The sequence below is a fragment of the Camponotus vicinus genome, unplaced genomic scaffold (genome assembly GCF_025532165.1).
Source record: "Camponotus vicinus isolate PSW18456_S1 unplaced genomic scaffold, iyCamVici1.0 SCAF_2, whole genome shotgun sequence".
Lineage (NCBI taxonomy): Eukaryota > Metazoa > Arthropoda > Insecta > Hymenoptera > Formicidae > Camponotus > Camponotus vicinus.
The window spans coordinates 23,735,722-23,762,366 of NW_028141956.1; the positions used below are offsets into that span (position 1 = coordinate 23,735,722).

A 26,645-nucleotide genomic window follows, 5' to 3' on the forward strand; every position below is an offset into this window, starting at 1 on the left:
TTTGATGGTACTGGAAATATCGTCAGCTTTAGCTCCATCAGATATAAATTTCACGATTCCATCTATTAATCTGATAACGATGCTATCGCAAAATTGTTTCTAAAAATATTTTTTAATTGAAACGATCGGAAAGTATAAAATAATGCGCTTTCGTAATTTTTTTCCGAGCTCCGTCATTTCTCTTCTAACGATCGACAATAACGATTTCGTCGAAAATCTGGCAGATCCTCTCGTTTGGCATGCAACGTGCTAATTTCGCCTCGGCGCAAATTAAACAGGATTCTCAAGTGACGAGGACGAGCGAGTAGTTTCGAACGAATCTCTACAAATGACACTTTCCTTTTTGTCGCACATTCTTCCGACCTTATTACATCTCCCCCTGTCTCTCGTCGGGACTGCTTTAGGGTCCGACCGGGGGTGATTCGCAAAAGGGGGAGGGGTAGTGGCAGTTATCGTTTGGCAGGGACGCTAACCACGTCGCACTTGCATCACTTTGATGCGATGGCTACGATGGCGAGCCTAATGGCTAGGCGAGCATGATAGCGATGGGGTTAGGCGAGGGTTGGCACTCGAGGGGATGAAGCACGACTGCGAAGCTCCTTTCGAGATCTGCATATCGCGGGAGGCGAGACCCCTCCGCGTTTTGGAAAAGGCAGACAACGCTAATTCTCGTTGTCCTCCTTTGCATATCGCGACTTGTACCGTCTTCTCTCCCCGAAAAAGCGGTGCTTGTAAACCAGCTCTTAAGTACGTCTATTAGCGCGGGAAATTGTCGCTTGCTCGCCGCAATCGAGAAGATTTCCGTCCATTTCCGGCAAAACTTTAGAGAGCACAAAAGAAAGCGAGAGTGAAGATTGGAGGGAGAATGCTTGTAATAAAAAAACATTTGCACTTGCACTTTCCATATAAAAATTCAAGGACTCTTCGCTTTAAATTTGAAATGGAAAGATGTCATTATTTATTGCAACTATTTTATTTTCAATGTTAAATGACTCGTTAAGCAAAAGCTCTTGGAAATAAAATTCAGTTGAAACAAAGAAATCTACTTGAGCTTGCACTCTTGATGGTTTTTTTCAACAACTCAAATTATTCACCTCTCGATTAATTCGAAGGAAAATCAATCTCTCTTCAAGCCTCGATTGTCTCCGACAAGGATATTAACAGTTGTTTGGATAATTTACATTGTTTAATAGCGAACGATGTCAGGTCCAACAATATCGATGAAGTGGCCAGATCCACTTTCGGCAAAGCGGTTTCCGTCACATTCGGGATGGGCTTAATGCGAATATGAGAGGGTAAACGACGCGGAGGTATTCGTCGTTATAGCCAACGATACACGCACCCTCTCCAAGCAAACCGCAACCTCTCGTAACTTCATTTGCCCCCCGTAATACCGTGGCCACCAGTAGTATAACTCCTGCAGCTCGTGATAGCCGAATATATTCGCGTTCTCCCACGTGTACGTATCTTAAGCCGGTTTAGAGAGGTAGGTTAAGCTATTCATGCATTGTTCTTGCTGATGGTTTATTGATATTACGCGTAGTCTCGCATTCTAGCAGGGGGTATTAAGGCGCGCAGGATTCCACGAGCGCACGTGTTAATCTGACAATCTCGCGAAATTGGTCTCATTAACACTCACTCGGTGCATTATCCTGCGGCTAAAAACAAGAGCAATGATTGTAGGCAATTTGAACGGATTACATAATCCAGGGATGCTTTCTTGTCTATAAAGTTCATATATTAATCTTGAAAACTCGGCGACGCGCAAAAAGAGGCTATTTATCTCGTAAGACTTGAATCTGGATAACCCGGGAAGGAGATATGAGATTACTTTATCCAGCTTCCCGAACATCTGTTCGGAATTAGGGCACGTCCGTGTCCGCAGCTGAAGCGTGATTTATTTCTCGGTCCAAGATTCTGAAAAGCGTCGTTCTACTAGCGTTACGTTACCGCGACAGCGCGTTTAAAGGAGTCATATTTTGTAGAAACCCGCGAAAGATCGACCCCAAGTCTGGCCTGGTCTTTCCGAGTCCTTGCAAGGACATCGTCGGGTTGATCTCCGGGAATTGATTTATATTTTTCTCAATCTCGCTAGAGACTTCTCTTGTTTTCAGAGACTAATGTTTGGTTCGCGGAAAAAAGACGACTTGGTTGCCTTGATAAACTTGCTTTGATATAAATTGAACGATGTATCTCGTTTGCGGAAGGTAACTCGAAGTGAATGCGAAAAGGAGATGTGTTGATTCTAATATTTGTCGTTGATAAATAGTTCCTTGATAAGAAAAAATGAGTAAATGTATATAAGATATATTAATTAAATAAAAATTAATAAATAGTATTTTTACAAGATAGATTAGAAAGATAGATTGAAAATTATTTTAGGAAATTAACAAATTAAATTTTGTTTACTTAATATTTACGCATAAGTAGAATTTTAAAAAAGCATTTTTTAAGTATTTTTTTCCAAACTCGGGCAGCATAAATATTTTTCAAAACGTTTTCTCTTTTATATTATTATTAATATTATAATATTAATATTTTTGAAATAATCGATCAATAAGATTGCAAAAGAAGAATTAATTCGATATTTTAAAAATGAAAAAGATGCATATATCTTTGAAAATAAATTTTGATGAAATACATGACTTTTGATTAATCAGGAAGTAAAGTTCATATTATGTATATATGTATAATAATAGAAGAAGATTTGTCGCTGATAAATAGTTCCTTGATAAGAAAAAAATGAGTAAAAATATATATAAGATATATTAATTAAATAAAAATTAATAAATAGTATTTTTAAGATAGATTGGGTTGAAAATTATTTTAGAAAATTAAATTTTGTTTACTTAATATTTACGCATAAGTAGAATTTTAAAAAAGCATTTTTTAAGTATTTTTTTCCAAACTCGGGCAGCATAAATATTTGTCAAAATGTTTTCTCTTTTATATTATTATTAATATTATAATATTAATATTTTTTAAATAATCGATCAATAAGATTGCAAAAGAAGAATTAATTCGATATTTTAAAAATGAAAAAGATGCATATATCTTTGAAAATAAATTTTGATGAAATACATGACTTTTGATTAATCAGGAAGTAAAGTTCATATTATGTATATATGTATAATAATAGAAGGAGATTTGTCGCTGATAAATAGTTCCTTGATAAGAAAAAAATGAGTAAAAATATATATAAGATATATTAATTAAATAAAAATTAATAAATAGTATTTTTAAGATAGATTGGGTTGAAAATTATTTTAGGAAATTAAATTTTGTTTACTTAATATTTATGCATAAGTAGAATTTAAAAAAAGCATTTTTTAAGTATTTTTTTCCAAACTCGGACAGCATAAATATTTTTCAAAACGTTTTCTCTTTTATATTATTATTAATATTATAATATTAATATTTTTGAAATAATCGATCAATAAGATTGCAAAAGAAGAATTAATTCGATATTTTAAAAATGAAAAAGATGCATATATTTTTGAAAATAAATTTTGATGAAATACACGACTTCTGATTAATCAGGAAGTAAAGTTCGTATTATGTACATAATAGAAGGAGATGTGTTGATTCTAATATTTTTCGCTGATAAATAGTTCCTTGATAAGAAAAAATGAGTAAATATATATAAAATATGTTAATTAAATAAAAATTAATAAATAGTATTTTTAAGATAGATTAGATTGAAAATTATTTTAGGGAATTAACAAATTAAATTTTGTTTACTTAATATTTACGCATAAGTAGAATTTTAAAAAAGCATTTTTTAAGTATTTTTTTCCAAACTCGGGCAGCATAAATATTTTTCAAAACGTTTTCTCTTTTATATTATTATTAATATTATAATATTAATATTTTTGAAATAATCGATCAATAAGATTGCAAAAGAAGAATTAATTCGATATTTTAAAAATGAAAAAGATGCATATATTTTTGAAAATAAATTTTGATGAAATACACGACTTCTGATTAATCAGGAAGTAAAGTTTGTATTATGTACATAATAGAAGGGTATGTTACGTGAGATAAATTTATTTCCTCTTGAAGAAGAGACACGCTGCGAAGATGAGGCGAGCATTAAAGCCAAGGATAAAGTAATACGATAGCCAGGCTATGTAACCGCACAATCAAACTGTTTGCAGAACGAAGCGCTACTCTCGTGCCACGAAACCGAAGGGTACACTTTCCATGTGCCGGAGAATTTATACTCAAACTTAAGCTCCTTCCCTATACTATCCGTTCCCTAGCTACGCTATTCGTTTACAGTTTCCAGTCAGACACTAAATCTATCTGCACAGCCAGAGAGATTCCGCTGAGCGCACGTAGGCTACTATATTATTCGAAAACACCATCATATCGATGTCTTTTTAGGAACAATGCGACTTCCTTCCTCTCGCTGAATAAATTGTATTTTTCCGACAATAATTTACGAGGTAAAGCACAAATGCTTTTGTTCTTAATTAAATCATCGAGGAAATAAAGCCTGGTAATTTGAGAAATTATTATAGCATCGCACTTTGATGTCGTCAAACAAACAAATAGAAAATAAACCCGAAATAGCGAGAGCTGGTCGAGTTTGTTGTCAAGAATGCATTCACATATTTTCACAGAGTATCGAAAATTGCTCTTGGTTTTCGAGAGAAAAAAAAAACGCTGCGCGTGCCGGTCGGCAATTACGAGGAATGTGTAATATCGAGGCACCGGAAACGAGATGTCACATGGTTTTTCACGAAATGGATTTTTGATGGGAACGTATTAAAGTCTCGGGCGGCCGATCGGCCGCGTGAATACTTTCGATCGTCGCGGGATTTCGTCCGTTTTCATCCCGTTTATATCCCGCGGAAAATCCTTTGAAACAATCGACGCGTGAAAAATCTGCGGGCACTTTTCCCAATGGTTCGTGAAAACGCAGTGACCGAGTAGTCGGTCGTTCGAATGGCTCGAAAATAAAATCAATCGGAAAAAGAATCGCAAATATCCCTCATAATAAGAAATCATTCTCCGAAAATCGAACGGAGGCTATTTAACCGTATAATCCTCTCGCTGCTGTCTTCGCGAGGAGAAAGGAAAAGGGACGAAATCCTGTTTGAAGCGATTAAAGCGTACGATTAAAAATAATCCGATAACACGCAGATAATGACAGATCGCGCAAATATAGCGTGATCGACGATTATAATGGCGCGTGCAGGGCGATCATTAAAGCGTAACTCGGTCGTTTTGTCGACGTGTCGTCGATATATGTATTCCTAAACATATTTGCTGCGTGCACGGGTCGGCGGCATCGGTTACATAATGATCGTTAGGAAGGACGACGGGGAGACACTTCCATTAATTCGACATTGGCCTCGTTAATTGTGCCATAATAAACGATGGTGGAATGAAATGTGGGCAATCAATTTATTCTGATTGCTTTACGGTGTACGAAGCATCATTCCCGTTAACATATCGCAAGGATAACTCATTTCGCGAGATATTCACCTGCACGTGCGTTTGCATATCTGAAAAGTCATTGATTAAGGGGTTATGCCTAATCATAAAAGTAAAAAAAAAAACAAATTTTTATGTTTTTACATTTTCTTGAAGTATATCATGTTGAAAATATTTCCTAAAAGTTTCAAATTAATCGGATGCAAATTGATGGAGTTATAAGTATATGTTTCATGAAGCGCCAGAATGTATAACTTTGTTTAAACACGACTATAAAGCTTCAGCTCTGATGTTTTGAGGACTATCAAGCCAATATATGAAGATTTAAATAAACTAAAATTATATGAGTCCGGAATAGATGATTCTGTGTAAATTAAAAAATCTGCATTTTATTTAAACGTAAACTTGACACAAATCTTAAACGCGTTTTTCTCAAAATCACCTTTTCAAATTCGGTGAGCAAGATATTTCGAAAACCGTTACATTGATTTGCTTGAAATTTTACAAGCTTCTTCTACATATAAAAGCCTAGTAGATGAACGAAGGATTTTGTTTTTTAATGAATACTTTTTTTTACTTAATAAAAAATGAGCAATTTTTAAGTCGAAAAAGAATATCTTAGTGTCAAATGGCTGCCATTTTGTCCCAAAACAATTTTTCGATTAATCCTTCGTTCATCAACTAGACAATTTTATACATTAACTACAGTTTATCGAATTTTTGATATCAGATGAATCAGCTTCGAATAGCACTGCTCACCGCGCAGCGCTTTTTAAAACAATATCCGGGAGAATAGTTGTAACTTTTACATTTTTTAATATTTTATTTTTAAAAAATATAATCACATCCTTAATATTTGTATTTTTGAATGAAAATTTATTTGTAAAAAAAAATTACACTTTTCAAAAAAAATTCCTAAGCATCACACTTTTTTTGATCTGCTGACTTGGCATAACCCTTTAAGTAAGCATAATTATATCATCTTTTATGTCTACATCAAAAGTCTACGTCAACTAGTCATTTTTTCAATGTAGAAAAAAAGAGAATAAAATACGATTTATCTATCCGTGTCATTTTTAGAATTTGTATACAAGTTAATAGAAGAGGACCGAGAGATATTTTACAGACACTGATGCGAACGTTATATTTTCTCTCCGCGGGATGAAAGTAACGTTGACATTTATCCGTTTGGGCAAATTGCGGATACCTGCGGGGGGGGGGGGATGATCGATTTAAATTTAAAAGCCAGGCCATCGCGAAAACGTATCCGGACTCGTGCCGGAATACTTACGCAATGTGCACGTCGCGTACATTTCGCGCACGCTCTAAAATGCGCAGCGGCACAATTAATCATCCCATCTCGAGTCACGCTCGAGAAAGTCGCATCGCGGACGCGATGCAAAATTAAAATTTTGTAATCCGCTTGCACGCTGCGGTTGACGACTACGTATTAAATGGTTACGCAACCAGTACCTGCCGCGCGTTATACGGGCTATACACGTTGCAATTTATGTAACTGTGTTCCTTCCCCGGTTTTCCATTGTGAACGCGAGCCCTTTAAAATTTTAAACGGCTCGAGCATGAAAGATTCGGTGCGATTATACGCTGTCATTCCTTTTTTTTTTTCTATAATTCTAATTACCATATTGACATTTGCATGCCCGATATCGCGTATCAGAAAGAAATAAAATGCGCGCGCGCGTGTCACGACATATTATACACGTGAGAGAAACGATACATTACGTTTAGATCAGAGGAGATTAATGTCCGCCACCGCAATTGAATGCAAAATTTACTATTTGTGCCAAAGTATCGTCGAACTCGGCCGTAATTTACATACGCACGCGTTCAGATCTGTGCGATATCAAAGGTAAAAAAAAAAAAAAATTGGAGAGAGGCGCGGCGAGATATTAGTTTTCATTTTCATCGTGAAAAGCGGGATTTGAGGTAACTCTCTGTGTGCTCTTCAATTAAACGGCAGCATATAACAACGCATCGGTTCGAAAAAAAAACCTTTAATCCGTATTAGAATTGCGGGGGAGAAAGAGAGGGGGGGACGAAAAATAGAGAAATTTTTACAGATGCGTTGTGTCGCGATCCGAAAGTGAAAATTCGGGGGCAACTTATCCCTCGATTAAATACGTCCAAAGACGCTAAAAACACAATCATTAATTCCGTTTGAAATTGCGACGGGACGTACCGGAAATAATTCATCTTCCTCCTCCGCCATCCCTCCCATTCGTCGGTATATGATGTTTTACGAGGTACGCTCATCGTATATATATATATATTATATATCGTGGCACATATTTATCGCCGCACAGCCATCCTTAACCCTTATCCGAACAACCTATTTTCTAAACTTAAACGCGCAGCGTTGGCTTTTATTTTTTTAACACAGACACAGTCGTGTTATAAAAAAATATTACACACACATATACATATATTTTTATACAGTTTTATACAGTTTTATAAAAATTACTCTATTATATAAAATTTTATAGAATTTAAAATTGATTTCCAGAAGAGTTTTAGTTTAAATTCTATTCACATAAGAGAGATATTCATATAGTATATATCGATTGTACGCGTTATACCATTGGATATCCCAATTGAAATATATATTTATATTTGAAATATCTATTTGCAGTGACCTTAGCTAATTCAAACATGTATCTGCAAATGTGTATTTAAAAAAAATTAAAATACTTATACATATAAAATAATATTTATATATGACACAAATGTATTACTTCCTATTCTACAAAGATTGCTGTCAAAAAAAATAAAGTGCATCATATTTCAATAAAAATTCTTTAAATCTATTTGAAAGAAAAGAATTTCACGTCTAAAGTCATTGAAACTTTCCCAAAACTTTCTTCACGCTACCGCGTTCCTTCTCCTTTACTCTCTTATTTTTCGCTATTATTAAATTTCGAATCAACTTTCTCTTCATCGTAACAATAACGTATCGCGACGTTAGTGTACTTTCTTTAATGTATAATTCGTGTTATTTCGTAAATTATTATATAAACTACGTTTATACATTGATGTAATTTTCTATTCGTACACACTTAATTTTAGATGACTATCTCGAAGCTCGTTAAGATAAAAAGTATCTCACATCTCTATTTTTTCCCATCTTCAAGTTTTTAATGATATGTCACCGGGCACGACGCGAAACGTGTACGAGAAATGCTGAGAGGGCTGCGAGAACGTTGAACATAAAACACTCTACGCAAAGTTCAACGGGATCCCTGCCGCGCCCCTCAATTAATTACCGAGCGGGGAATCGAAAATGCAGAAAGCCAGATCGTTTGCTCGGCTTCATCCGTCAAACGTTTCGAAAAGTTTTATTATCAAGACCGTAGTTAATACAGTTTAAACCTCGCCCGTTCCGCCGAGGTGCCGCGAAAGTTTCACCATCAAGCTAACTATTACAAGCTAGAAAACGAGATCCTCCAAGGAGAACCCCTCGCGATAGGCGAGCGAGCGGGGGCGGAAAAGAGAGAGGAAGAAAGAGTAAAGCGCCGTCGTCGGGTTGATTCCTTTATTTAGGACAAGGACTTTTATCACACCCCGCGACGACTCGAATCGCGAACAATTATATTAAGCTCTCGTTCACGGTTGCGCAATTTTGCGCGGGAGAGAGAGAGAAAAGGGGCTGCGCTTTCTCTCCTTCTCTTCTTCTATCTTCGTAAATTTACTAAAACGAGCTCGCTTTGCTTACGTTCAGCGACGCTCCGGAAGGAAAATTACTTTCGGATTCGTGCTTAAGTGAGGGAGCCGGATATTCCGGCTTGTCTTATCCATGGCGCTGATATTTGTGTACCGCCGCGATGCGCCTTTAAGGGGTTATGCCTAGTCAGCAGACCGAAAAAAGTATGATGTTTGGGAATTTTTTTTCGAAAAGTGTAATAATTTTTTTTTACAAATCAATTTTTGTTCAAAAGTACAAATATTAAGGATGTTATTATATATTTTTTTTAAATAAAATATTAAAAAATGTAAAAGTTATAACTATTTCCCTGGATATTGTTTTTTAGAAAGCGCTGCGCGGTGAGCAGTGCTATTCGAAGTTGATTCATCTGATATCAAAAATTCGATAAACTGTAGTTAATGTATGAAATTGTCTAGTAGATGAACAAAGGATTAATCGAAAAATTGTTTTGGGACAAAATGGCAGCCACTTGATACTAAGGTATTCTTTTTCGACTTAAAAATTGCTCATTTTTTATTAAGTAAAAAAAGTATTCATTAAAAAACAAAATCCTTTGTTCATCTACTAGGTTTTTATATAATATGTAGAAGAAGCCTGTAAAATTTCAAGCAAATCGATGTAACGGTTTTCGAAATATCTTGCTCACCGACTTTGAAAAAGTGATTTCGAGAAAAATGCGTTTAAGATTTGTGTCAAGTTTACGTTTAAATAAAATGCAGATTTTTTAATTTACATAGAATCATCTATTCCGGACCCATATAATTTTAGTTTATTTAAATCTTCATATATTGGCTTGATAGCCCTCAAAACATCAGAGCTGAAGTCGTTTATAGTCGTGTTTAAACAAAGTTATACATTCTGGCGCTTCATAAAACATACACTTATAATTCCGTCAATTTGCATCCGATTAATTTGAAACTTTTAGGAAATATTTTCAATTTACTTCAAGGAAATATAAAAACATAAAAATCATTTTTTTTTTATTTTTATAACTAGGTATAACCCCTTAAATCAATATCGTATTACTAGACACATATTTTATATATATTCTTGTATGTACATATGTATAAGTGTGTACATAAATGAATATGTATATATGTAATATGTATGTCAGTCAAATTACTTGTCGATCGCGTTATAGCTTCGAAATTATCGCATCACCGCTCGCGGATTTATCGAAATTTGTTGTACCAGCTGCGCTTTATTAATTTTGTTTTCGACGTTGGAGCCGGACCGGCTTGCGAGGGCGGAATTACGCTTCCTTGATCATTTTTTTTTTTTTTGAGCTTTGTGAATCGCTGACTATTTCTATTAAAATCGCGATGGAAATGAAAATCAAACAAGCGGAAAGCTGAAACCAGATAAACGCACTGAGAAAAAAATCTGGTTGCATTAATAAGAATTCTGGTAGATTCAACCAGTATGTCTGTTGGAAAATGGACGAACCAGAATTCTTGTAAGAAATACTAGATGAATCTGATTAATTTCTTCCTGTTAAGTTTACCAAATTTTCTTGTTAATAATACTAAACTCATCAACACCATGTCGTCTAAAATTTTTTTCATCTAATTTCAAAAGTCTGTTTAATATTCTAAATTCCAACAAGATTATTGGATAAATTCAATCCAGATTATTCAATAAATTATTTTAAATTCAGTTTGTTAGAAATTAAACTGATAAACAGTGATGCAAGAAGAGGATGCAGCTCAAACACACACAATCAGAGAGCTAGCGTCCTCTTTCTGGCACTACTGCTCGTAAGAAAAAAAAAAATATACTTTGGATTTAATGTTAATACTAGTTCTTACATATACATTTACATATACATTTCATGGCAAATATTGAATACGAGTTAAGTTAAGAGTGGCTCGCCGCCTAGCGGCAAGCAAAGAAGTTAATGTAACAAGAAATTTTATAGATCCAACCAGAAAATACTAACAAAATCCTTATAGTAAAATCTATTAAACGTTCTAGTTATAAAAAATCGAGTCTTATCATGATAACTAGAAATTCTTGTTTGATTTAACCAAAATGCCTTCAATCATATGCGTCTTGTTGGTACAATCAAACGATTTTTCTCAGTGCGAGAGCTGGAGCGATCTAGATAGATTTTTCTAACAAACCATCGATCGTTGTTCTAATAATTACACGAATAATTGTAAGGATTGTCCATGTAACCACATGACGCGCGTCTGATTTTTAAAGCAAAATTGTCCCGTCTCGAGAATGCAAATAAAGTTGCAAGAAAAACTAGAGAAAAAAATAATATACTTCCAATTATATTATTTTTATTTGTTATGTATCATATATTAAAGCATTAAATGTATATATATTAAAAAAAAAGCAAAATTTTAAAAGCATATTAATTCTGATTAAAAGCGTTATAACTGACTCGACTCATTAATTTTCACAATTAATAAATTTCTATTATGCATGTGTGAAAATGCCAAGGAAAATAGATACTACGGCTTGCTCAAGAAGAAACTAATTTAGACTATGAGTCTAGCTAGCATAAATAATTATGGCAGATGACTCTAAAGATGATAAAGATGAAGCTTGCCGTCAGGACGCAACGCGTCAAGTCAATTCAACTTGATGATTAAGTAAATAAGCTTAGCGTTTAGCTTACGTGAACTTGCGCCAACTTTGCTCAATAAATTAAAGTCCAGAGCTCCAGATACACGAGGCGTGAAGTTTCTACGCGATTACCCCCGTCAAGGACGATAAGAATTTTGATTGGGACGAGGAGAAGATCGTTTCGTAAATAATGAGGGGGCACAACGCGCGGCATCATCAAAGTTACATTCGACCCCTCGCCGCAGCATTCGAAAAAATACGTACTCGCGATAAACCCATAAACCCCCCCGCTCGGTCCACTCGATTTTTATCTCCGTCGTCGGCGTCGCCGACGCCGACGCATCCTTGAGCGGCGATTTATCGCACGCGTGTTTACCTCCCAAGCGCATCCGCACCCTCACCAGCACGCACACTACGCACATACGAGCCCTCGTCGCCAATCGCGTTCACGTGTGGACGCACACGCACACACCCAGCCACCCCCTCACCCGCCCATCCGTGCACGCTTCCACAATTTTCGAGTGGAAGCACGTATATATAGGCTTCACACACACACATATACATGTGTATACATGTACATATATATGTATATAGGTACACATAGATAGATATATGCGAAGGCAACGCCGAGAGATACGACGAGGGTGGATTTCCTGCGGGCATGCGTAGAGCTCGCGAAATGACGGCGGTAGGGTGGAAATCGCGGAGGTTCGAGGATACGAACAAGGGTGACACCCTGCAGTCTGACGCGGGACTTCGACCCTCGTGCTTTGCCGGGGAATGAAGTAACCAGTAGTCACGATTCTTGGACTAGCGACTCGGAAGAGAGAGCCGTGAATTCGCGAAAGTCAAGTCATGTGCGAGTTGGAGACTCGGAGGAGACCCTCCCCGAGACGAAGAGAATCGCGAGAAAAATCTTGGCGTCTTCGTGTTCGAATTGTTGTACCAAGCTCGACAAGAAGAGGACGGAAACTTTACGAAAGAAAAACACAAGGGACAATTGCGCGAAGTAGGTTGAGAAGATCACGTGTAACGTGAAGGCAAGTCTTGATCTCACCAGCTAAGACTCGGTTTATCCTCCTTATTTCACGTTGACGGGTTCGTCGAAGGACTAAATAGGAAAAAAACAGCTGAAAAAAGCTGAAAAAAGCCGCGGTCGTGTTTTCTTCCGTTCGTTTACGAGGTGCACGAAATTCGATTACGGGGAAGCGCATCGGAGCGGAAAGGTTCCTGTCGATCGCACGTCGAAATATAAATTGGAGTACGTTGGTCTCTTGGAGAGTAGTCATCGTGCGGCGAGTGTATCGTTAATTAACACGAGATCGGGGAAATAGGGGAGGCGCAGGAGCCTCGATGCACAGGAATGTCGCGGAAGGAGGAGCCGTAGGGAGAGGCAGAGTCAGTCACGGTAAGTCGATTACTTCGTGGTCGATGATCAAACGTCGCTTTCATTAGCCACGGTCTCGGTTGCTGCGGTTAAACATTCCCGACACTCTCGTCAACCAACCTTGAATCAAAGATTCCGCCGCGCGACGGAATTAAGCGCTTGTTTCGGCGCGATTTTTCTTCCTTTTACCCTGCAACCCTCCCGAAACAGACATCCCTTGGCGTGATAATTAATTCCGAGAATAAGGGGGAAAAATCCCGAGTGACATTTTAACCAGGACGACAGGTGTAAAGTTATTTTCCCTCGTTCCTTTTTCTCGTCGCGCGACTGCGACTATCGGAAAACGAATGAATCGATGGGAAATCGGTCGCGATTGTAAATTAACTTTTCGAGAGCGGACCGCTTCCTGATACATTTTTAAAGGCGCGATATTGCCTGCGAGGAATTCCGCTGGATTCCGACTCGAGATTTCGCGTTCGAAAGTATCAAAGACACGGTCCCGTCCCATCTTACGCTCTATCGATTCAACGCGGTATAACTTGACGCAGGATCCCGAGGATCGCGGCTCGAATCGCTCCATCATTCGTCTCGTCGTTCGTCGAATACCTCGGCAAATAACAGCGGCGACAGTCAAACACACAGAGAGTGGAATCTGCTCGACTCTACGACGCCTGCCGACGTCGAGACGCCTCGTATCGACTTCCTTCTCTAGGGAAAGAAGTCGCGTCCTTTCTCTATCTCCGCGACTTCCTACCCAGCGGCACTTTATTCAGGATCAAAGCTTTCCATCCCACGATTGCGAGTGCTCGGACAGACGTGAAACTTTACGTCTCACCGAGCTTACACAGGCCCGAACGTCATTCCAGCAGTCTTATACGACACGCAATGCACAATGTATTACGTAACGACTTTTAATGCGCCTAACTTGCAACTGGTGCAACCAAGAGGATTTATGCGTCGGGCTAATTAATGAGCTCACGGGGCGTCACTTCACGTTTATTCGACTTCCCGTGTTCAATTTTTCTCTTTTATTTACGTTGAGAATAATAAATAAATAAATTTATACGAAATACGATTATTTGATATAAAGTTGGAAACACCAACAATGGCGACGCAAATCTAGAATAGCCCCTAATACCATAAACATCGTAACTTTAATGTGTATTTCTGCAGAGAACAATGTAAATTCAGAGAATTTATCGCTCGCGTGGAAAATATGAAGGAATATAATTTTTGCGTGGATTTCTTTTTTTCACAAAAATCTGTTTTTGATGCATTTGACGTGAATAATATAATTCATATATTTTTCATGGGGAGAAACAGAAACGTAAATTACACTCCGTGAGAATTAATGATTCATTTCTTACATAAAATTTGAAAATAATCTTCCCATGATACGTTCGTTGCACACAATTATAACAGCAAATTACGTTCTTTTTACCGGAGGTATCTTACGTAACAACTTTTGTAACTCGGTCCAACGTCCGATTAATAATTCGCGACAGTTACTTCGTAACTGGCAAAGTCTCGTAGTTGGGCGAAATTCGAGAGCATTACAAGGTTGTACAAGCCACTCGGCCGAAAGCCTTAATTCGATTCTCGCAGCTCGAAGAATCCGTTCCCCGCGAGATACGGCCATCCCCCGTCCCCGTCCGCCCTCTCATCGATCGTTTCGCGGGGAGGAACCGTCTCGGTTGGCTCTTTGTCGTCGTCCCGTCCATCTCGAAACGCTCGCGGAAGCACTTTCTCGCGCCATCGAATCTCGAGGGCCACGATTTACGACGTAATTTCGATACCCGCTCCGGTAGCCGCGTAATAACTCGCACCTCGACGTAATATCGCGCACGAACAGTCTCTCATCCCGAAATTTGTAGAATCGTTGTCAGCCGTCCGTCTCAGCTGAGCGCGTTTTATAGTCGCGCTTTTATTCCCGCACCTTTCTTTATCCGATCGATCTTAAATTCTGTCGATAATTTGCTCGAAAATTTCCTCGAAAATTCGCCTCGTAAGAATCTAACTCTCAGCATCCATCATCCGATTAAAATTTCTCTAATCGTTACGCTTCCCATTCCTAATTATCGCAATTTTTCCTTAAGGGGTTATGTCAGCAGACCGAAAAAGGTATGATGTTTGGGAATTTTTTTTGAAGTGTAATAATTTTTTTTTACAAATAAATTTTTATTCAAAAGTACAAATATTAAGGGTGTTATTATATATTTTTTAAAAATAAAATATTAAGAAATGTAAAAGTTATAACTATTCTCTCGGATATTGTTTTTTAAAAAGCACTTTGCGATGAGCAGTGCTATTCGAAGCTGATTCAAAAATCATCTGATATCAAAAATTCGGTAAACTGTAGTTAATGTATGAAATTGTCTAGTAGATGAACGAAGGATTAATCGGAAAATTGTTTTGGGACAAAATGACAGCCATTTGACACTAAGATATTCTTTTTCGACTTAAAAATTGCTCATTTTTTATTAAGTAAAAAAAAAGTATTCATTAAAAAACAAAATCCTTCGTTCATCTACTAGGTTTTTATATGTAGAAGAAACCAGTAAAATTTCAAGCAAATCGGTGTAACGGTTTTCGAAATATCTTGTTCACCGACTTTGAAAAGGTGATTTCGAGAAAAACGCATTTAAGATTTGTGTCAAGTTTACGTTTAAATAAAATGCAGATTTTTTAATTTACACAGAATCATCTATTCCGGACCCATATAATTTTAGTTTATTTAAATCTTCATATATTGGCTTGATTGTCCTCAAAACATCAGAGCTGAAGCTTTATAGTCGTGTTTAAACGAAGTTATACATTCTGGCGCTTCATGAAACATACACTTATAGCTCCGTCAATTTGCATCCGATTAATTTGAAATTTTTAGGAAATATTTTCAATATGATATACTTCAAGAAAATGTAAACACATAAAAATCGATTTCTTTTACTTTTATGACTAGGCAACCCCTTAAAGTCGCGAGAAGACGCGCAAACCTACGATTAATCGCAACGCGTTAACGTTTTATGGTTGATTCTGTGGAAAGCGTTCCTCGCTAAGGGCTCGCTATCACACCCTTTCGATCTGCCTGACAAAGTAGCTGGGGATGCGACTTCACGCCTCAACGGGCTCTTCCACCCTCGACGAAAATCGTCAGGCACAATTTCACTTGATGAAAGTCACCGCTAAATGCGCGACAGGAGGTAATTTTTAACGCGAGCAAGCCATTACAACGAGAGCGATTTTGTTCCATAATATATTACAGGATGCTTCATTGAAAATATTCCTCGTATAACCTCGATATTTTTATAGCGAGATGAGATTTAAAAAATACTTTTAATATACACATATATTGTGCGATACAAATTTGAATTTTTAATGTTGTAAATGCATTGGAAGTCCTGAGATTGAGTTTTTTATCAGCAATTTATACTTTGCAAAAACTACATATTATCAATGAATATAGATGATGTAAAATATATGTATTAATAATGGTTTATCTACAAAACTGTCGCTCTATAATTTTCAATATTTATGGGCTCTCACTTAATTCCATGTATCTTCGTAGTGCAAAATGTAAATAACGTAATTTTTCCCCTTTTAGCGTTTAATACGAATAAATGGAACGTTATTGTTCGTTAAAAAGAGCTATATTTCTTTTACCATAAAATGTTTCTAATATTATTTATCCCTCGCATCACATAAAATTTCTAATAATGCAGACTTAATTCCCACATGAATCGAATATAAATCTCTCGCAATAAAATAAAACATTCGTGTCAAATAATTTCGCAATAAATATTTTGCACTTTGCCGGTTATCATATTCGATATATACGGTACCGTGAAAAGTTCCTAATGTCGTAAAACTGAAGTTAGAGCATTAAATACAATTGTCTGCGAACAGTTGCTACCCACTTTGCCTCAGTCGCGCAAATTTGGTTAGTTCACCACAAAATGGTTAAATTCCTCGTTTAAAAGTCTCTCGTGCACATTTCCTTGCTGCCTGGCTTGTTGGGCAAAGGGTTGTTATCGTACCCTCTTGATCTACCCTGCAAAACTAGCTGCGGATGTAACTTCGCGCTTCATCGAACTTCCTCTAAAGGGCACGAATCCCCGACGTAATTTTAGTCGGAAGCAACCACATCTTAATATGTATTATATAGTGACTTTTAACGCTGATGAAACGTACAGTCGCGGTGAAAAGTTTCGCTCAATACATAAAGTGGTATTAGTACACGAGAAACTACAATCTGTTTATAACCCGGAAGTTAAATTGAACGTTATTATAGTGTAATATTATATTATATTGTGAAGACGTGCTTGTTTCTCGACTTTTAGAGATACCTTGATTTAAATGGACTTTTGTAATCTAATAAGAAACGCATTTTCGTCGAAACATTCCGCTATTACACATTCTCCACAACGATCAAATGAAATACCGCGAGAGAGATGAAGTTCTTAAAGTTATGCGTATCTCTAATTAGGGCGTTATGGTACGTTGAAAGGTATATATTCAGTTAAATATACGAGTGAGTAATTTAACATAGTTGAAGGAAATGCAAACTGTTTGAAATGTTCAATTCAACCTCCGCACCATCAACATTCGCGAATGTCTGTTTTCCTTGTTACAATATTTCGGTTAATTACGCGATATTTTAACTTCGTTTTTATATCATTGTTTCCTTTCGAAAATTATTCATTTAATGTTGTAAAGGCATTGATGTAAAGACACAGGTTTCACACGAGAACTTTTGTACTTCGATAAAAGTTTGATGTATAATGTAACACGAGAGAAAGACAAGCATCGATGAGACAAGAATGGAAGTTTTCGATACCTCGTATCTCAAATGTAACTTTTTTAAACAATTCAAAAATTTACATCCCTCTAAAAACAAGCACGGTATCATTAACTTTGTTTCGTATGAAAATATTTACGGTGTAAATATTAACGTGGCGAAAAATATTTACGCGCAAAAATATCTATTTTGCTCCATCTGCTTTAAAGAGATGCGTAATGGAAATACGGATCAAGAGCTTAAAATTATTCCTTGAAAATTGGACGCAATGCGCGAGTGACTTCACAAAGCCATTTTATTCTCGAATAAGAACTCCGCGAAGTACAAACTTCATCCGCACAATACTTCTCGGGAAGCGTCTCACGGAAATTTATTCCTCAAAATCCACAGCCGACAGACTATACTGACGATTTCTTGACAGTATTTAATGTAGGTTGGCCCACTTTTTACGTTGCTTCAAGATTTCGTGCGCGTGACAAGCCGCAGAGATTGCGATAAGAGCAAAGTTTCGTGACTTCTCTCTTGTTTGGATAATTTATATATTTGTATGTTGGGACAATTTTTTGATTCGTAAAGTTATCGCGAAGCACGAACAGCTGATCCGATAAAATAAGACAATAACGTATAGACTATAACGATATATATTCAAATTATGTAAATAAATTCCCTGAAAATTCCATGATTTTTCAGCTATTTTTCAAAGTTCCAGGTAAAATTAAAATATTCTTTGTATAAATATAATTTTAAAATAAATTTATTTATTGTGTGTCAACTTTATATTCTAACATAAATAAAATATTTGAAGCCTAAAAAAATTTCATATTATTTATTAAATATATTTTTTTAAATAAATATTCATGCATTGAATAATGCTACTGCTGGTTAAATTTCAATAGTAGTATCAGTAGATTGTTGACTATTTAGAATATAAAGGAAATTATCAAAGAAGCAATTCTAAAAAATTGAATCCCAATAAAATTCCCTGATTTTTCAGAATAAAACAAAAATTCCTGAGGATTCCAGATTTCCCAGATTTTGTCCAAGTTTTTCGAAATCCTTCATTTTTTCATAATTAATTACACAAAATGTGTAATTAATTGTGAAAAATGCTCGCAAGAATTTCACATTTCGAATATACGTATTGATTTCAATAGAACTCACCGAGAGGAGATGTTTTGCGAAAAAAAATATTTTGATGGTATCCCATTCAGTCAATATAACTATAAATTAGTCCAAATTCGTAATGCAAACCAGAATCCTTGCCGCACAGATTTCTTGACTATTTCAAGAGAAATCGCGCGCGTCTCTTTAAAAAGAGACGAAAGAACCGCATCCTTTCTAACATTTTGCACACAATGTGTAGCGTGAAGGCTTAAAAAGATGCAGTTCTCTCTCTCCCGGATTATCATATTTCTACGGATATTATTTCTTACGCAAGCTGTGCGACGCGGTCGCATAAAATACGCGTGACACGCTAAATAACGACTGCACTCTTGGAGGTCATTGTGTAAGTGCTTATATACGACCGGCTGACGCGAATACTTTTTGTCCACGGATGTTTTATACCCAGTGCTCATTGCGCAATCCCGTCGGACGACGGACTCATGCGAGTCGTTAAATTGCATCCGCGAAAAAAGGGCTCATGCAGCTATTATACACCGAATATCCTTATTTCCGTGTTGCTCTTCCGCAAGCTTCGCGAGCGAAAAATGTACACCTAGTATATTTATCTTTTCGCACCAAAAAGATAAACGTTTTTTTAAATCTTTGTCCAAAGTGCAATTTATCGCACAATTTGCGCGATTATCTCCACTTAAATATATTAATTGAAGAAAATATATTCTTAATTTTTTTTAATGCTATAAATCTTTAATTCTTCTTTTACATTTTACAGCCTTATTTTTAAATATATTAATTGAAAAAAATATGTCCTTAATTTTTTTTTTACATCTTACAGCCTTATTTTTAAATATATTAATTGAAAAAAAAATATATTCTTTTTTTTTTTATGTTGTAAATCTTTAATTCTTTTTTTACATCTTACAGCCTTATTGTTTATAATGAATATTTAAGCGCATTTAAATTCTTTCAAAACAATATATAATTTCAGAATTTTCTTGATAAAAAAAGGTTAACTTTTGAATCATACAAAAATAAAAAGAATTTATCTCAACTTATCGTTCAATTTCGACATTTTTAATTTTGACGCTAACTTGGATTTAGCAAGCTCTTCATGAAATGTAGGAAAAGATCGATTTATCAAAGTCAGCAATAGAGATAATCACGGCGAATTCATTGTACCTAACTTTCGAAATGGACGAACGAGCTGCGCTGTCGAATCGCATTCGACCCGCGAAATCTGATTTTCGCAATTTCGCTCCGTAGTAGTTGCCAGACGGAAGATACCCCGACATGGAAGAACCCACGAAATTCGATTTTCGCGATTTGTGTACAGGTCATCCGCGCTAAAAGCGTGAGCTGCCGAGTTAGCGAATAAGCGCTCGAAAGGAAAGGAAATTGAGGAGGATATCTCTCCCGATGTATAAATTCTATCTATCACCTTATATACGAGAACAAATATATGTGTATTTGTTGAAACGCACACTGTAGTCTCTCTAAATCCCTCTATTCTACTAAAAGCTAATAGATTAAATCTAGTTATCTTAATCTTCCTTTATCTTCCTTTGTCTTTCTGATGTTTTCAGCAAACGATCTTTAATTTTAATATAATTACATTTTATTTTATATACAAAACTTGTGCGAAAAAATATAAAAAATTTTCTCTAAATTTTAAGTTAAAATAACTCATTCGTCGTATGTTACTTATTGATACACTAAAAATGTTAAATAACTGACACAATACTTTACATTTATTTTTGTTATCGTGACTTTAAGTGTAATGTAAAAATAACATACAAATTAATTAAAAATTACATGAAAAAATAGTTACAATAACTCGTAAGAAATGTTGAGGACATTAACATATAATAGTAATTATTTTAACTTAAATTATTTGCAATAGAAACATTTGATTTTAGTAAATTTGATTATTTTGTATGTCAAAGTTCAAGATTATTTGAAGATTTACTTTAACTTTTCTTAGAATGTTAAACTGACTTTGAGACATGTTGATTGTTTAAAATGATGTTAAAAATACTCAAAATAATATCCCATTTCTAAGAGACATATACAAAGTGTTAAGTTATAAAGTTGACATAAATGTAACACATGAAAACGTTATAAAAATAATAACATATAGGTTGTATGTTAATTTTACATTAAAGTACTAATCAAAACGTGGTAACACAAAAAAATTTAAATATATGGGCGCACAATTTTTTACTGTGTAAAAAAACATGTCACATGTGTAACGCTATTAGCAAAGGAAGCGTCATGAAATAATGTAGAAATTTGTTAATTACTTTAGTGAATGTAAATTCAAAATTCTATCTATAAACGACAAAGCTCAGTTATTGTTTGGGATTAATCTAAAATGAATATTATAACGTATCTTGGCGCGATAGAGAGTCCACGGCCCGTTTGAAACTATAATTTTCAGACTGACAAGCATTGTGGCATACGCACTACACGTGACGTATGTGTTAAGCATGGTTAATGCCTAAAATTAAACACAAATTTCCTCTAGGAGTTTAATTATGCAATCTATTGAGCACTCGTATGTCGTTCGCGTCTGTGCGCGTCGCTAAATCGTCGATCATACGAAGCATATTAATTACGCAGTGATCGACCGCACGATTCTGATCCAGCAATTACGTAGATTCATCTCGTCACTCGAACCGCGATGGCTCGCATCGCCGACTCTCGGTAATCGTTAACCACTCCGAAGCCACAACTATATGCAAAATTCATCGCCGTTCTCTTAGAGCGTTTCCTCTCCCGCCGTTCATTTTCACTTTTCCGCAGAAATTCCTGTCGAGGTTCTCGAGGGTGCTCGACTCCACCGTTGAAAAATAGGCCAATTAAGACAGAATGACGTGAACGGGAATAGAAAGGATCGTACGCTATTAAGGTATAATATCCTTCAGAATTTACCGCGTTAATGAAGCACGGTTTTATGTTCGATTACGCTTATTGTAATCAACTTGGATCGAGAGAGAGGTCCTCTTAAACAAAAATAATGATGATTGGTAAAACCGTGATGATGTAATTTATATAGGGAACGATGGAGCAAAGGTTCTTCCTCGCGCAAAGTATTCTGTAGAGTGTTCCATTAAAAAAACGAACGCACACATATACATATATATACACACGTAGATATCGGGAAATATCATACCGCAACAATTACGAAGCGGAGGCGTAAATAAAAAGCAAATATGGCGATGCGGCCGGCGAAATCCAATCGACAGTGGTCCCTTGCCGATTCCAATAATTCGGTTTACTACCGCACGTATCCTCGCATGTATGTATATCGTTCTATGTGGTCGATATGACTGCCAATCTGTGTTGTATCTTAATGTACAACCGTCATGAGTACAAATTTCACATGTTTTATCGAACGTGTATTGGAATATAATTTTATCTCCCTCTATATATATATGTTATATATATTTTTTATATATATTTTATACAGGGTTGGGAAGTAACGCGTTACTTGTAACGCCGTTACCGTTATAGTTACTTTTTTTTGGTAACGGACTGGTAACGGCGTTACATTTTTTTTCTGTAACGATAACGTAGTTACATTTTTTTAGTAACGATAACGAATTTAACAGTTACTTTCACCGTTACTTTTCATATTTTGAAAATATTTACGACGTCGTATTTCTGTCATATTCAATTTTCATCGATCGACATTTATATAAAATTCGATAATACTTCGAATTAAATTTATTGCTCTGAATGTCTGTGAAGCTGGCACGACAATGTACGAATTTCAAAAAAATACTAAGTGTTCTGATAGTACTTTTCATAGTTCTACAGTTCCTGATAAAAATTAAAAAGAGTTCCGCATTCCTTATATTAAATAATCGAAATTGAAAAAATATGCTAATTTCGCGAATCTAGCACGACACTCTTCCCTCTAATGTACCAAAACGCGTTGAATATTATTATTTTTAGCAAGAGTTCCCAATAATTCTGCTATAGTTCAGTCTATATATGCAATTTCAGACAGATATTTCAATAATTAATAATTTTTTATGAATTTTTAATGTCCTCGACCACGACACTTAGTAAAAATGTGTTGTGCTGATGATTTTCTGTAGTTTTAACGGCAGTTCTGGACAGTTCTATAAAAGTTCTATTCTTTAGAAGCATTTTTTAAACAGAGAGATTTTTTAAATAATTATTTATAAAATAGTAAACGGTCGGAGCTCTGCGTAAAAATGTTTCTAAAGGACAGAACTTTTATAGAACTGTCCAGAATTGCCGTTAAAACTAGGGAAAATCATCAGCACGATACATTTTCACTAATTGTCGTGCTGGTCAAGAACATTAAAAATTCATAAAAAATTATTAATTTTTGGAATATCGATCTAAAATTGCATATATAGGCTAAACTATAGCAGAACTATCGAGAACTGTTGTCAAAAATAATAATTTTCATCGCGTTTTACTCCTTTAGAGAGAAAGTGTCGTGCTAGATTCGGGAAGTTAGCACGACATTTTTTCGATTTCGATTTTTTAATATAAGGAATGCGGAACTCTTTTTAATTTTTATCAGGAACTGTAGAACTGTAAAAGTGCTATCAGAACTCTCAGTATTTTTTTGAAATTCGTAGATTGTCGTGCCAGCTTCACAGACACCTCTGGAGCGATTAATGACATCATTGGTCAATCACAGTTATTTCATTCTTCTGAGGAATGGATGATTGGCCAGCTTTTAAGTTTGACGTAATATCGGACGAGAGCACAAAAAGAATGTAAATTTAGCTGTATTTATAAATTTAATGGAAATTAAAATTTTTTTATTTACATGTGAAGTTACATGTTAAGTGCTTTAAAATCTATATCTCTTTAAATTTTTTACGGTTTTGTAAATTTAAAATAATTTGTTGCTTTTATATTAATATTTTAATAAAAAATATTACCAAAGTAAATTTTTTATTTAATTCTATCTTGTTTTAACATTAAAAATAACGGGAAAAATAACGAATCGTTACTTTTGAAGTAACGGTAACGGTAACTAGTTACTTTTTTTACTCGGTAACGAGTAACGGTAACGAGTTACTTTTAAAAAGTAACTTTCCATCCCTGATTTTATATATATGTTATGTATATGTTATATATATATATATATATATTATATATGTTATATATATTATATATATATATATATATATATATATATATATATATATTATATATATGTTATATATATGTTATATGTGTAAAACAATATTTTTTAAGCGAAAAAAGTCTCCCCCATTTACACATTTTGTAAAAAAAAATATATCCTTTGACAAAAAATTCAAATAAAAATCAATGCAGTAAAAATGGTGTACAATAGAGAGAGTTTATTAAAGAATCCTCGTGTATGCGATCAAAAATAAAGCCACTTGCTCTTTGCGAGCTCATTGACATAATAAATTCCTTGCAATCGTAATCATCTATAGTGCCATAATTTGATGTCCGATATCGATCAGGTATAATCAGAGATATCTCTGATCTTCGTATGTTGCAAAATTATCGAAATTCCATTAGTGCATCAGGTATAATGAAAGATCGCACCTACATCGTTATAAATAATTATCATTGTAATGCAATCGGAAACCTTTATATATGACTACGCATGCGTTATAAAATAATATTAGTTTCTCTCGAGAGGAATTAAATAACGAGATCCTTCACACATAATGGAGGGCACATATGTATAAGGTTAAAGTCAATTCGGCTGTTTGTCGAGACGGTTCCGTCAATCGATTCCCGATTCGTTCCGACATGTGCGAATATCGCGCATATGCATCAGGCCGCGTCAAACGGTTTGTTTCTCGTTTTCTTCTTTTTTTCGGGAGGACCGTCGAAAAAGTAAGGAACAGTTTAGAAGTGGCGCGAGCTCGCGCAATCGATCACGACAGGCCTCGGCACTTTGGAGAATTAAATTCCGTCACACAGAGACCGGAGACGTACATAAGCGTCTCTCGTACGAATACCAAACTTTTCCTTCCCGTCCTGCAAGATGGAAAGAAACTCGTCTTTGGTATCGACATTTTTCGACGATAAATCACCGTGGATATAAAGAACACTTAATGCGTCCCGACATTTCGAACAATTTTATTCTCATTAATATGGACGCTTCTTTTTTATAATTCCTTAACGATAGTCGATAAAAATTGTGCACTGAAATAAATTTATATAGCATCGAATTTGGGAGAAAGTTCATCTAAAATTTGATTAGGGATTTTTATATCGTCCGTTCAAAATTGAAATAAATTTAAATGTGTTAAGATTTAAAATAAAATCTATTTAAATTTGTTAAAATATAATAAAATAGTTTAGAAAGCTTTTTATACGTTTAAACATTAAATGAAATTATATAACAATAATAAAAAAAAAATTTTTCAAGGAAGATAATAATAATTAAATAATTTTCTTTAATAAATTTGTAATAAACTAAAAAAGAAAACTTTCGATCTAATAAAAAATCTGAGAATAACTTGTACAATTTTGTCAGAGAAAAGCTATATATAATACATATATCTCAGGAAATTGGCTACTGCAGACAGACGATAAAATTAATCTGGCTCGCGTAATTTTTATGCGTGATTTATTGCATTTTCTATTATCGACGATCCATCGCTGACAGTGAGATTTGGCAAATGGAAGTGCCCACTTTAGGGCGCTAATTACCGGCACAATTACTCCGGGTAGGTACCGTTAATCAGATTACATCGCAAAAGGCGGGACGAAAATATAATTTTTCTTCACAATTGTGCCGTGCAAATGATAATAAATGCGTATTAGTTGCGACACATTTTGCGTCAAGCTAATTTCATTTGTTAAAATCAAAATATTCTTGTATAAATATAATTCGTATAATTTATATATATATATAATTGAATATTATTGTGCAATATGAAATTATGGAAACTATTTTGGAGAACTTGTATTGACAAAATATATTTTAATTTAATCAAAATTTAAAATATAAGTTTTGAAAAGATATAATTTAATTTATTTGATAGTATCAAGGAAGAATTTTATTTCGAATATTTTTCTCGAAAAAAATTATCAAGGAACTAGTTTCTGTTTTTTTTTTCATGTATAATCACGTTTGAGATTGCATGTACCTTCTCTTTAAAATAATTCTACAATATGCAAAATCAAGGAAACTTTATATCCTGATTAAGCACATGAAATTCTCACTAATATTTTGAATCCCTGACTAATGAGATTCTTGTATGTTTCTTAGCATCTTTGCCTTGGAAAGGATGTTCCATAAATGTCTACTTTTGCATTTACAATTATAGTTACAGAAATTTCTTATTCTTTCTCGAGAATATCGCGTGTCGCGATAACCGCGAAAATATGCGAATAGCATTTTCCATATTATGTATAGTGCAATAGCCACTCTGTGTAATACACTTTCGTGTATTCACGTATTCACAACGCATGAAGCTCTTGCCTCTCGTACGTACATATCTAATTTCGCGAGCCACAATTCCGATCTGGTACGCTGTAATTACGTAAGCACGGTAAAGAATTCTCTTCTTCCCCTTTACGTCTTTTCGTGGAAAACCGTACGTGTGTGAGATTTAACAATT

At 35.1% G+C, this 26,645-nt stretch overlaps 1 protein-coding gene and 1 long non-coding RNA gene across 2 annotated transcripts in view; one reads left to right on the plus strand and one right to left on the minus strand.

The window, feature by feature from the left end:
• The window catches only part of Phyhd1 (Phytanoyl-CoA dioxygenase domain containing 1), a 164,975-nt gene that overhangs the window by 81,610 nt on the left and 56,720 nt on the right, over positions 1 to 26,645 (minus strand). The gene's annotated exons all lie outside the window — the stretch shown is intronic.
• The window catches only part of LOC145966349 (uncharacterized), a 129,920-nt gene continuing 116,319 nt past the window's right edge, over positions 13,045 to 26,645 (plus strand). Inside the window, exon 1 of the long non-coding RNA XR_014437028.1 lies at positions 13,045 to 13,148. This is a non-coding gene — a long non-coding RNA (uncharacterized LOC145966349). The remainder of the gene's footprint in view (positions 13,149 to 26,645) is intronic.